Source organism: Eurosta solidaginis, chromosome X (genome assembly GCF_040869045.1).
Source record: "Eurosta solidaginis isolate ZX-2024a chromosome X, ASM4086904v1, whole genome shotgun sequence".
Lineage (NCBI taxonomy): Eukaryota > Metazoa > Arthropoda > Insecta > Diptera > Tephritidae > Eurosta > Eurosta solidaginis.
In genome coordinates this window covers 102,546,062-102,557,241 of record NC_090324.1, presented here as the reverse complement: position 1 = coordinate 102,557,241, position 11,180 = coordinate 102,546,062, and positions in this window count along the sequence as shown.

Sequence of the window (11,180 nt, the reverse complement as noted above, 5' to 3'; positions counted from 1 at the left end):
AAGCACCGTAAGGTGTTTGCCGGTAACTGTCAAGACTATGTCGTCGGCATATGCAATGACTTGGCATCCGGTGGGCTGTAGTATAGATAACAAAGCGTTCACCGTCAGGTTCCATAGTAGAGGTATACCTTATTGACGATGAGCTGCCCAGCTCAGAGATAATGATTCTCTTGTTTAGAAGGAGCTCGACGAATTTCACAAGAGGCTCTTCCACCCTTGTGAACGTAGAGATTTTGTGACCGCTGCTGGGAGAACGTTGTTGAAGGCTCTTTCTATGTCGAGAAAGATACCCAGCGTAAATTCTTTTAAGGCAAGACCCTTCTCTATCTTAGTAGTGATAGCGTATAGATTAGTTCGTTATTTGCCGATCGTCTAATATAGGCGTCCAGCAATCATTCTAGAACTTTTAGGAGGAAGGAAGTAAGACTTATTGGTCTGAAATCCTTTGGATAGTTGCGCGATATCCTGCCACTTTTGGGTATGAAGACTACCTTTGCCTTGGTCCATTCCGTGATGATATAGACCAGGTTGAGGCAAGCCTTGTAGATTTTAGTTAGCAGCGGGCTTATAAGATCGCTTGCAGCTTGCAAGTCAGCGGGAAATATTCCATCCATTCCCGGAGAATTGAAGGGTTTAAAGGACTTGATTGCCCATATAACTCCTTTTTCGCTAACTATGTGGTCCAGGGGTCGAACCGGCGCTTGGTTAGATTGCTTGTTTAAGAGGTATGGTTGAGAGGTGCAGCCTGGAAAGTGAGTGCTGACCAGGGTATCTAGAATTTCCGTACTAGAAGTGGCCCATTTTCCATTCGCTGTGCGAATGCAGTTGGGAGGTATGGGGTTTTTGGAGAGGACTTTCGTAGGAGATTGGCCTCTGAGACTTCTTCGATGTCATTGGTGAAGTTCTTCCAGGAGTCCCTTTTGGCCTTCTGCATTGACTTCTTGAAAGATTTTAAAGCGTCCTTATAATGGGACCAGATTCCAGTGCGCTTAGCCTCGTTAAACAGTTTTCTTCTGTTTTTCCTCTGCTCGGAGATTTCTTGGTTCCACCAATAGGGTTAATAATAGAATCAAAAAGAGACTCACTCCTAGTGTTAATGTCGGTAGAGCCCCAAGCGGTGATATGTGCATTGGCATCGGCTCCGATTATTATCGGAAACCCTTTGCTGTGGGCCTCCCGTACCGCTTTGCAGAGCCGCTCCTGCACAGAAGTTGGGCGATCGTGCGCCAGATAGGCGGACATCAGCCAGAGCGTTCGGTCCTGTAGCTCGAGGCTAATGCAGGTAAAGTCCTCGTCGCTAAAAAGAGATAGCAGAATAAATACTACAGTTTTTTTATTAGAATACAAGATCTGATTCTACCTGGCACGGACGGTGTCACCAGCTGGTAGTCCTTAGAATAGAGCCCACAGACCTTGCTGCCAACGACCCAAGGCTCCTGGACTAGAACGACGTCCTCATTTGTTGTTCTGAGACGTAAGGTTAGGGCAGCCGAGGCTGCCTTAGAGTGGTTTTGCAAGCTGTAATTTGGCAGTGGTTGAAGATATCACGATGAAATTTGGCACGAACGTTACTCCTATTACTATATGTATGCCTAATAAAAATTAGCAAAATCGGTGAACGACCACGCCCGCTTAAAAAAAAAAAATTTTTTAATACAAATTTAAAAAAAAAAAAGTTAATATCTTAACAGTATATAAGTAGATTATGTCAGCATTCAACTCTAGTAATTATATGGTGCAACAAAATACAAAAATAAAAGAAAATGTCAAAATGGGCGTGGCTCCGCCCTTTTTCATTTAATTTGTCTAGGATACTTTTAATGCCATAAGTCGAACTAAAATTTACCACTCCTTGTGAAATTTGGTAGGGGCTTAGATTCTAGGACGATAACTGTTTTCTGTGAAAAAGGGCGAAATCGGTTGAAGCCACGCCCAGTTTTTATACACAGTCGACCGTCTGTCCTTCCGCTCGCCCGTTAACAGGATAACTTGAGCAAAAATCGATATATCTTTACTAAACTCAGTTCACGTACTTATCTGAACTTTGTATTGGTATAAAAAATGGCCGAAATCCGACTATGACCACGCCCCCTTTTTCGATTTCGAAAATTACGAAAAATGAAAAAATGCCATAATTCTATACCAAATACGAAAAAAGGGATGAAACATGGTAATTGGATTGGTTTATTGACGCAAAATATAAATTTAGAAAAAAACTTTGTAAAATGGGTGTGACACCTACCATAATAAGTAGAAGAAAATGAAAAAGTTCTGCAGGGCGAAATTAAAAGCCCTTGGAATCTTGGCAGGAATACTGTTCGTGGTATTACATATATAAATAAATTAGCGGTACCCGACCGATGATTTTCTGGGTCACCCTGGTCCCCATTTTGGTCGATATCTCGAAAACGCCTTCACATATGCAACTACCACCACTCCCTTTTAAAACCCTCATTAACCTTTAATTTGATACCTATATCGTACAAACACATTATAGAGTCACCCCTGGTCCACCTTTATGACGATAACTCGAAAAGGCGTGCCACTCCCTTTTAAAATACTCATTAACACCTTTCATTTGATAACCATATCGTACAAACAAATTCTAGAGTCACCCCTGGTCCACCTTTATGGCGATATCCCGAAAAGGCGTCCACCTATAGAACTATGGCCCACTCTCTCTTAAAATACTTTTTAATTCCTTCCATTTCATACACACGTCATACAGGAACATTCCAGGGTTACCCTAGGTTCATTTTCCTTCATGGTTGTTTTGTCTCCCTATCTCTCAACTGAGTATGTAATGTTCGGTTGCACCCGAACTTAGCCTTCCGTACGTGTTTATGCTCAGTTGAGCAGAGCTCACAGAGTATATTAAGTTTGATTGGATAACGGTTGGTTGTACATATATAAAGGAATCGAGATAGATATAGACTTCCATATATCAAAATAATCAGGATCGAAAAAAAATTTGATTGAGCCATGTCCGTCCGTCCTTCCGTCCGTCCGTCCGTTAACACGATAACTTGAGTAAATTTTGAGGTATCTTGATGAAATTTGGTATGTAGGTTCCTGAGCATTCATCTCAGATCGCTATTTAAAATGAACGATATCGGTCTATAACCACGCCCACTTTTTCGATATCGAAAATTTCGAAAAACCGAAAAAGTGCGATAATTCATTACAAAAGACCGATAAAGCGACGAAACTTGGTAGATGAGTTGAACTTATGACGCAAAATGGAAAGTTAGTAAAATTTTGGACAATGGGCGTGGCACCGCCCACTTTTAAAAGAAGGTAATTTAAAACTTTTGCATGCTGTAATTTGGCAGTCGTTGAAGATGTCATTATGAAATTTTGCAGGAACGTTACTCTTATTACTATATGTACGCTTAATAAAAATTAGCAAAATCGGAGAAGGACCACGCCCACTTTAAAAAAAAAAATTTTTTTAAAGTAAAATTTTAATAAAAAATTTAATATCCTTACAGTATATAAGTAAATTATGTCAAGATTCAACTCCAGTAATGATATGGTGCAACAAAATACAAAAATAAAAGAAAATTTAAAAATGGATCCAACAGATGATGTTCTGGGTCACCCTGGTCCACATTTTGGTCGATATCTGGAAAACGCCTTCACATATACAACTACCACCACTCCCTTTTAAAACTCTCATTAATACCTTTTATTTGATACCCATATCGTACAAACTCATTCTAGAGTCACCCCTGGTCCACCTTTATGGCGATATTTCGAAAAGGCGAACACCTATAGAACGAAGGCCCACTCCCTTTTAAAAATACTCATTAACACCTTTCATTTGATACCCATATCGTACAAACAAAGTCTAGAGTCACCCCTGGTCCAGAAAGGTCCACTCCCTCTTAAAATACTCATTAACTCCTTTCGTTTGATACCCATATTGCACAAACGAATTCTAGAGTCACCCCTGGCGCACCTTTATGGCGATATCTCGAAACGGCGTCCACCTTTGGAACTAAGGATTACTCCCTTTTAAAATACTCATTAACACCTTTCATTTGATACCCATATCGTACAAACGCATTCTAGAGTCACACCTGGTCCATCTTTATGGCGATATTTCGAAAAGGCGTCCACCTATAGAACTAAGGCCCACTCCCTCTTAAAATACTCATTAACTCCTTTCGTTTGATACCCATATTGCACAAACGAATTCTAGAGTCACCCCTGGCGCACCTTTATGGCGATATCTCGAAACGGCGTCCACCTTTGGAACTAAGGATTACTCCCTTTTAAAATACTCATTAACACCTTTCATTTGATACCCATATTGCACAAACGAATTCTAGAGTCACCCCTGGCCCACCTTTATGGCGATATCTCGAAACGGCGTCCACCTATAGAACTAAGGCCCACTCCCTTTTAAAATACTCATTAACACCTTTCGTTTAATGCCCATATTGTGCAAACAAATTCTAGGGTCACCCCTGGTCCACCTTTACGGCGATATCTCGAAACGGCGTCCACCTATGGAACTAAGGATTACTCCCTTTTAAAATGCTCATTAACACCTTTCATTTGATACCCATATCGTACAAACGCATTCTAGAGTCACCCCTGGTCCATCTTTATCTCGAAAAGGCGTCCATCTATAGAACTTAGGTCCACGCCCTTTTAAAATACTCATTAATACCTTTCATTTGATACACATATCGTACAAACGCATTCTAGAGTCAACCCTGATCCACCTTTATGGCTATATCCCTAAATGGCGTCCACCTATAGAACTATGGCCCACTCCCTCATAAAATACTCTTTAATGCCTTTCATTTGATACACATGTCATACAAACACATTCCAGGGTTTCCCTCGGTTCATTTTCCTACATGGTTATTTTCCCTTATGTTGTCACCATAGCTCTCAACTGAGTATGTAATATTCGGTTACACCCGAACTTAACCTTCCTTACTTGTTTAAACTATTATTTATTTTAAATTTTTTAGTTCAAGTAATTTTAAAAGTTTTAGTCGAGAGTGATGCAACCTCGAAACGCCAGCGGTTCATGGATGAATGCAACCCCACGGCACCGAAAAGGGCCAAGACGCAGGGAGGCCGCGCTCGCTACGGTGGCCGTTAAGGTTAAGAAAGACATCCCTGCTCCACCTCCATCTTACAACGATGCAGGGTAGTTCCAGGGCAATGTCAAGCTAATTGCCTGTGACGACGCCAGGTTGGTAAACCTCTCTATGGCCACCGTCACGCTGATAGGGGTGGCATATCCGGGCGCGTGCCTCAAGGTAGTGGAGGCGCGTTATATCCCCTAACGACCAAGGGCTAGAGCCTGGGTTCCAGTGACGTCAACGGACCCAGCTGACATCCAGGAGCTGCTACAGGAGTACAACCCGCCACAGGTTTGGAAGTCAACCCGGATAAAACCGAGCTTGTCCTCTTCACGAGGAGGTACAAAGTACCAAATCTTACACCGCCAAGAATTGGGGGTACGTTCTTAGCGTTTAGCGATCAAGTCAAGTATTTGGGAGTCATTCTGGATAGGAAGCTATTATGGAGTGACCATATAGTGGAGCGATCCAAGAAGGCAGCAGCAGAGCCTGCAAGAGGGCCATTGACACCTCCTGGGGATTCTCCCCTAAGGTGACCTTCTGGATTTACACAGCCATTTTGCGCCCGATTCTTCTTTATGATGCCTTGGTCTGGTGGCCTGCACTAGCTAAAAGTACCTATCTTAAAATGCTTCAAAAGGTGCAACGGAGTTCGGAGCTCTGCATTACCGGGGCTCTCGGCTCCACCCCAGATTCCGTTACATACATGGATACATAGATACATAGATAGATACAGGGCAAGCTAATAAAAGCGTGTTAAAAAGGGCTCCAGTATGCTCTTTCTTAGATGTGCCATGCATTCACTTCTATCATTAATAAAGGAATGCGTTTTTGGCATTATGTGCAAGGTTTCAAATCTATGGCCATTTGGGGTGTTCATAAGTTCAATTGACCTTAAGTCCGTTAACCTTATGTCCCCCCACCATCACATTATTGCATTGCCATCGAGCCTAGATACGTGTGCAAAGTTTCAATCAAAATTATGGCCATTCAAAGTGGTAATAAGGCCAATTGACCTTATGGCCGTTGACCTTATGTCACCACACCATCACATTAATGCACTGTCATCGAGCATTGATACGTGTGCAAAGTTTCAATCAAACTTATGGCCATTCAAAGTAAGGCCAATTGACCTTATGGCAGTTGACCTTATGTCACCACACCATCACATTAATGCATTGTCATCGAGCATTGATACGTGTGCAAAGTTTCAATCAAACTTATGGCCATTCAAAGTGGTAATAAGGCCAATTGACCTTATGGCCGTTGACCTTATGTCACCACACCATCACATTAATGCATTGTCATCGGTCCTTGACACGTATCCAAAGTTTCAAATTAATCAGACTTCTAGAAACCGGTGAAAATTAAGCTGAAAGATTCCGTTACATACATAGATACAGGCCAAGCTAATAAAAGCGTGTTAAAATCTCAACATTTTCATGAACACAGGAATGTCAAAATGCATTCGTTTATCTGAAAAAATCACTTTTGAGCCCCCTAATTCTACAATATCCAAATTTCGAAAAGCAGTTCTGTATTACCACAGATGCAAGTAAGTATGCATGCGGTGCAGTTCTAAGCCAGGAATATAATGGCAAACACCTCCCAGTCGCGTATGCTTCGAGAGCTTTTTCAATAAATCGGTTATAGAACAGGAGCTAGCAGCAATTCAGTAGGCTATCACCTATTTTCGCCCTTACATTTATGGAAGAAACTTTTTAGTAAAAATTGACCACAATTCATTGTCATATTTATTTTCAATGAAAAATCCATCATCTAAATTAACAAGAATAAAATTTAAAAGAAAATAATTTTGAAATCGAGTATATCAGGTGTAAATAAAAGTATGCGGCTGACGCCTTATCGCGCATAAATTTTATTAAAATTAAAGAAATTAGCAGTACAAATCGAACAATTTATCAGGTAACTACAAGGTCGAAATCAAAAACCCAGAAAGATAGTACACCAGACGTTCAAACAATAACTCAAGAGCACAGTATTCTCAAGGTATATGAGGTAATCAATATTAATGAAGTCAGAAAATGGGCGTGCCTTAAGTTCAAAGGTCCGCTGTGTTCCTTACACCGTGCAAGGACAACAATGTGTAGCATTAATATTAAAAATTTTGTTATTAATGGAAAACTTGACTTAGATCAGTTCTTTCCAATGCTTGAGTTGGAGGCCAATAACATGAATTTAAATAAACTACAAATATCCTCTAAAGAAAAACGTTCGAAGAAATTGAAATTAAAAATTTTAAAGAAAAGGGAAATGCATTATTAAATAATTTAAAAATTGCTATAACTCCAATAGTAAAAATAATTACGAATAATTCAGAAAATCTCGAATTACTAAAAAGGTACCACGACCATCCGCTGTTTAAGTAAACTCAAAAATGAGTTTTACTGGAAAAATATGACTTCTGATGTGCGAAAATATGTAAAGAAATGTGTAAAATGTCAAATGAATAAAAGTCTACCAAAAATTAAAAAACCGATGTGCATCACACCGGCAACAGCTAAGGCATTTGATATTGTACTCATTGATACTATAGGCCCTTTTCCCACATCAGAAAATGGTAATGAGTATGCTATAACAATCACATGTGCTTTAACTAAATATTTAGTGGCAATACCAATAAAAAATAAATACTCTAGAACGATATCACAAAATATATTTGAAAAATGTATCTTAATTTATGGCCCAATTAGTAAAATAATCACCGACATGGGAACAGAGTACAAAAATAAAATTTTTAAAAGAACTACGCAATTTACTACATGTAGAAAAAATAACATCGACAGCATATCACCATCAAACTATGAGTACGGTAGAAAGGAGCCATAGGACTTTCAACGAGTATATATCCTACAGTAAAAATAATTGGGATGTGTGGCTACAATATTTTTCATATTGCTACAACACAACTCCGAATTCCGTGCATGGCTACTGTCCATTTGAGTTGATATTTGCGAAAAAGCCAAACACATTAGACATACTTACAGACATTAAAATCGACCCCATTTACAACTTCGAAGCTTATGATAAAGAGGTAAAATACAAACTTCATGTTGCTCACCAAAGAGCGAAAAAGCAATTAGAAGAAGCAAAAATTAGACAAAAGAGAAGTTTCACTGAACCAATAAAGCAAGAACATATTGAGGAGAATGTTTTCATTTACTTCGCTAATCTGTTGGTATGCAGCGCGAATTTCGAGGATCACATGAACCTGCTTGCGGAAGAGGCAAATTGTTTGAAGGATGCCGGCTTTACAATCAACGTAGAAAATAGCAAATTCTGTCAATGCTTGGGATATCTGATAGGTAGCGGGTGCTTAAGGGTGGATCCAGGGAAAATAGAAGCCGTTAAGAATTTCCTAATTCCGGAGTTTTCTCGACTGGTGCGTAGGTTCGTTGGCATGGCAAATTGGTATAGCGCATTCATCACGAATTTCGATGACCTAGCAGGTCCCCTAACGGATTGTCTTCCAAAATCAACAGGACCATTCAAACTTACCCCTCAAGCGATATAGGCCTTCGAAAAACTTAAAGTTGCCTTGAGTTCCGCTTCTGTCTTGGCCCAACCCGATTTCTCCAAAGAGTTTGTAATTCTAAAATAGATGTTGGCGGGGTGTTATTCATGGTCGATGGCGAGGGCGCTGAGGATCCAATAGCGTTTGTTTCAAAAAATTGAATAATGCTCAACGTAATTACACTTCCGACCATACATTGAAGTATTACCGTTTCGGATTACCACTGACCACTCCAGTCTCAAGTGGTTGATGGCACAAAGGACTTGAGTGGGAAGTTGGCTAGGTGGTCACTCCTGCTGCAAAGATATGACTTTACAATGGAGCATCGCAAAGGCACCCTGAATATAGTACCTGATGTGCTTTTGCGATTTGACGTAGATGAGTTGACTTTTACTACCACGCCCGAGGAAAAAGCTTTAGTTATTTTTAAGAGAGTTAAATTCCGGAAGGGGGTGGAGGGTGAAGAAGACTCGTTATGGCGTTTGTGGCTGCCGAAGGGATTGGCGGAGGAAGCCGTGAGATTGACACATGGCGCCAACCGGAGCTACCATGGCGAGTGGCAGAAAACCTTAGAACGTGTCAGGCAAAAGTACTTTTGGCCACAGCAGGATAAGGACGTCAGGGACTACGTGAGGAAATGTGACACTTGCAAAGCTGTAAAGTCAACCAATCAACAGTCGAGACCGCCTATAGGGAGTACCTTTACATCCGAAAGGCCATTTCAACGGCTTTATTGCGACTTTTTAGGTTTCTTATCTGGGATCCATACGGCGAAATCAGTTTCTTTTCATAGTCTTGGACCATTTGCAAAGTATGTTTGGCTAAAGCCCATGCAGAGAGCCACAGCTGTTAAAGACATAAATTACTTCGCTTCAGACATTTTTCCAGCTGTAGGGATCCCTGAGTTTATTCATAGTGACAATAGTAAGCAGTTCATCTCGAAGGAAATTAAAAAATTTCTAGAAAATTATGTAGTGACACATGTGAGGACGGGGCTATACTCTCCTCAAGCGAACGCATCAAAACGTGTTAATAGAGAAATTGTTTCTAAGATAAGAATTTTCATGAAGGACAAACCAGACCATACCGATTGGGATAAGCATATGCCAGAGATTTTATAAGTTTTGAGAAGCGATTTCGATGCAGCGATTCAGTGCTCTCCATACTTCGCATTATATGGTCAAAACATGGTTTAGCACGCCTCATCATATAATATTTTGGAGAAACTCGGCAGCCTTAGGGAAGATCAGGTTACACTAGCAAATAGAGCCGACAAATTGACTAATATTCGCGACCAGATCCGTAGGAATTTAGATCAGGCAAACGATATGGGAATAAACACCTATAACAAGCACTCTAGGCAAGTCTACTACAAGGAAGGCCAGGAAGTTTTCCGGAAAAACTTTGCTTTGGGTAACCTTAAACAGGGCATTAACGCCAAATTCCTGCCAAAATATCTTAAGTGTCGAGTGCTCCAAAAAGTGGGCAATACATTGTATGATCTCAAGGACCTAAACGGGAAATTGATAGGTCGCTTCCATGCTTCGGATATTCGTCCACAATAAACCAACAAGAGCGTGTTTTTTTACTAAATCTACAAATTGATTTTTTTTCTTAAACCTACAAATTTGATTATACCTCATCTGGGCGTTTTGGCGGTCGGGGACAACTCGCCCAGTATTCTCCCAGAGCATCATTACACATAGGGTGTTCACGCGCGTTCTCACCGGGAACCGTGAACAACCTGGCAGCCCAGACTTGGGTTGGGCAAGCCTTGCGGAGTTCTGACGAGTTCTCCTTTTTGAAAAATGTCTATGTATATATTTTTTGCCTTTCTGTGGGGGCGATAACCACTAGAAAATACCTTCTGTTGCGATAGAACTCTGAGACTCTTATCGTAGGGGTGAGTCGTGCCCACGTTAACTGACCTCGGAGATTCCTCAAGGTGGCTTCCTACAAGTGAACCGGTTTCCTGTTCGTTTCATCGTCAGGTCTTCAAATCCTGCCTGGGTCCACTTGTGAGATTCTCATTTTGAACGGACTAGTTGGCTAGTGATAGGTAAAAGAGTTAGGATTCACCTCACTGATGTCTGCCTGGGGTGGCTAGAACGAATTTTTTTTAATTTCTTGCGGTTGGCATTGACAAGGGTTCCAATGACATTGACGAATTTTCAATAACACCTGGCTCAATTGAATTGTATAGGTGGCTCATCTCATCAGCTGATTTTATTCTTTTCATTGTACTGGCAAAGAAATTGTCAAAAAGGAGATGGCAATCGCAAAATGCAACCAACACATTGGCAATTATTTACTGCCGTGGTGGTAAAGTTTTATTTAATTTAGCGCATAAGTTTCCCACAACACACAAGAGTTTCAAAGTTTTACGCTTTCTCTACATTCCCTTCTCCTAACATCAACATGAAGATTTTGACAATCTGAACAAGGTATATATATTGCGGTAGAGATGAACCAACCATAAGTTTGAATCATGCAATAACGGAAGCCACAGTTAAATCAGGCGATAAAACTGCGTTTTTCCA